The 3,486-nt window shown below is 35.7% G+C and overlaps 1 pseudogene; it reads right to left on the minus strand.

Moving 5' to 3' along the window:
* Positions 1–1,016: 1,016 nt before the first annotated feature.
* On the minus strand, positions 1,017–2,168 carry LOC149266406 (uncharacterized; annotated as a pseudogene).
* Between the last annotated feature and the right edge of the window lie 1,318 nt (positions 2,169–3,486).

The following is a 3,486-nucleotide window of genomic DNA, read 5'->3' on the forward strand; positions in this document are numbered from 1 at the left end:
ATGCATTATCTCTTGGTTTTTTCTTTAATATTTAATCTATTTAATATGTCATCTGACTAATGAAATGGTTGTTTTTTCTACTCTCAACAAACTCCTTTAGACCATACTTTCTATCCAAAACATTACGACAACACTTTGCCACACCCATAGCACAAATATAACATCCCCTATATTCCAGTGCAATATATCAGAATATATACATTCATTTATCCAACAACATCCACCATACCAGAGGTCCATGACAGACTAACATAAACAAATTGTTCTCCACAAGCACCCAATATTTTGAAATCTCTAATGCAGATGATAAATTTCAATCCATACATCAAGAAATACAGAAGAAAGGCCAAACCAAGAGAGTAGAAAAGCAAGCAATTACACGATGCAAAGAAAAATATGAAAATTGCAATATATAAGAACGTGGGAAAATTTTGGAAGGTTGATCCAAGTTTTAGAGAGCATGAGACATAGACCATTCACATATAATACAGAGAAAGTGATTAAATTTGAATATAGAAAGTAGTACAATAGATTTGTGGTTGATACTCTACATAAAAAATTGCAGATTAAAACAAAAATCCATAGGATATGCCTTTACAAGTGATGTCTCTTCGACCTTGTTTCAATTGCACCTAGCATCAAAATCATACTACCACTTGTTCATGATATACCACCAAAATGATGATATCCAAAGACCGTTGATACCATAAGTGGGAACAACTTCCAATTTACACAACTACTTTATGGAAATATGTTAGCACGCATGGCATTAGAGAAATAGGTAGAAAATATTTGCTACAATGATATTTATATGGATAATAGAATCTATTCAAATAGGTTGAGAGCTTTGAACACCATAAAAAATGCATATGGCATAAACATTCAACTTTGTAACCTCATAAAACACGGGGAGGGAAAAGTAGAGTCAGAATTTGTAATAGATACTTCCCTCTCATATCAATAGTAGCCTAGAAGAGAGGAAAATTCCAGAGTTAAATGTGAAGAATACCAAAATATCAACTTGTTTTAGACAAATTTAAAAGCCTAAGTTGATTGAGCAATTGAAGTGTGGAGTCTTCATTATCTAAGGAAATGGGGTATGGGTTTTTTGGTAAATTTCTCCGAACATGTGGACAAAATAAAATTGGGATAACAAATTGAATTTGAACTACATGTGTAGTTTGGAGTGGAGAAGGCACCAAATTGGTGTCATTTCTTAAGAAATCTGAATGAGGCCTTCGACAGGGAGGGGCTAAGAAAACTGGTATTGATGTCCTTATTGTCACAGGTCCAACCATTGATGAAGGAGACCCATAGTATCCAGGTGCTAAAAAGGATGACCTAGGTTGAGGAATAGTTTGTGGCATCCATTGTTGTTTCCTCTGTTGTTGTTGTTGCCTATGAAAACCCCAAGATTGCATTGAATTAGACCAGGGTGAAAAATTGGTAGAAGAAAATGTTGCAACCCACTTTGATACATTGGAAATGCCTAATGTAGGAATGTTGTTATCCCTTGGGATATCACCTTTAAGCCATTCCTCTTCATCTCTCTCATGTTCTTCAAATGGGGTGGGCACTTGCTAAGATGTTATTCTATGTATAGTTCTATCATTTGCACCATCTCTATTTGCTAAAGTAACTTCCCTAGACAGTGCTAATGGAAATGGCTCATGCAGAGAGCTCCCAACACAGTCACCAAAAATAATTATATTAGTTTCAATAGCATCCCTTGAGAGAGATGAGGATGAAGGTGAATCATAAAAAGAGCACGATATATTCCTCTGGAGAAAAATAGATAGAATTAGGGGAAAAATCCTATACCCAAACAATGGTAGAGTAGGATGATGTAACTACTACTGACAATGATGATTGTGACTAGAACTGAAGTTGGAACAACCTTGTGCGGGAAAATCATAATGATGGTGTTCAACATAATGGCTTCTACTCTCTCTTTGGGTGAGCATCTTTCTCTTGGATGTTGAGTGTTGTTGTTTTAGCTGTTGGGCCAATGGTATCTCCTTGGACCTATGATGTGCAAATGCTCTAGCAATAGTGATTTTCTCCTGATCATCATTACATTCTCCCTTTGTTGGTGTTTGTGAGAAACCTGTTGGTATGCCACTACCATCCCACAAAACCAATAAAATTAGCATATATAAATCAGACATACTAAACTATTTAGTAGCAAGGAAGAAAAAAGTTTTTCAAACATCACATTAAAACAAAAGCCTGGAACTATAATACCTATTATAAGAATAATACATCTTAAACTATATATAAAATAGTAAAATTTTAAGAAGCACTTACATTGTTTTAAACTTGACCAGGCAGTCATGGTAGCATTATTCTCGACTTGTTTTTTTTCTTGGCCCATTCACCCATATAGCTTAACTCAACTAACTCCACAGTGCAAATAAACTAGGACAGATTGCCTAGACCAAACCGCACAGTAGTATACACAGGAAGTGTTGCTCCTACTATCTAAGATATCTCTTGCAAAAAAAAAGTGTATGCCCCATATCATCCTATTTAAACCACTTGTAGTTACCACCAAAGGCAATAGATCATCTAGAAAATAAGTTTCAAAACACCACCAAAAAAAAATCCATACCAGGATTCTTGTAGCAAGAGCTCAAGAAGGGCCTCTCTGGGAAAGATTATTAAGTGCCACCTCTGCAGCGACATGTTCAACATGTCTCAATGTGTTGCAGTAGTTTGGGCTCTCAAATACTTCTCCATTGAAATTAACAGTATATTTGAATCTGGTGCATGATTAGGCCCCTCTCTGATACAAGAGTACACTGGCAGATTGAGCAATAGGGAAAAAGATAATTCAGGAGCAAGAGGCCATCATCTGACTCCGTCACTCCACCCACTATGAAGACTCAATCAATCACAGAGTTGTTTCTTATACAGGAGAATCAAACCAAACCTGTGAATTCAACCCTACCTTTGATTTCCAAACCAAACCCATGAATTCAACCCTACCTTCGATTTCCAAGAATGGTAGGGGTGTCATTCCTAGAAATCTGGGGCGATTGGAAGCAAACCACCCACCTGCATTCCTAGAAATCAGGGGCGATTGAAGAAAACCCCATAGCATTCGTGAGAATCAGGGGTAATTGAAGCAAACCCCACCTAAAAACAAGGTGAATTTGGGGCTTTGAATGTTTAGCTGGTTTATTTTTCATGGCTAAAATATAATAATTATTTATTTTTTAAATAATTTTTGGGCGAACTATAGAAAACGGGTGCAATATAAAAAAAATTCCCTTCCAAAATATAAAACCCCTTAAATTTCCCCCATGGGCTAAAATTCACCCTAATTTTTTTTATGTAGGGACAAAGATAAATTTGTTTCTTTTAATGAAATTAAGAAATAGTGAATTTGGGTAATAATTCACCTACTACTATTAAAGGAAAATGATATGTGGTATTGAAAGAAAAGGTCAAGGCTGAGAATGTATTATTTATTGATGGCTAAGA

This window comes from Pinus tabuliformis, chromosome 6, assembly GCF_031772625.1.
Source record: "Pinus tabuliformis cultivar Carrire ecotype Pingquan chromosome 6, CPIR1, whole genome shotgun sequence".
NCBI classification, from domain to species: domain Eukaryota; kingdom Viridiplantae; phylum Streptophyta; class Pinopsida; order Pinales; family Pinaceae; genus Pinus; species Pinus tabuliformis.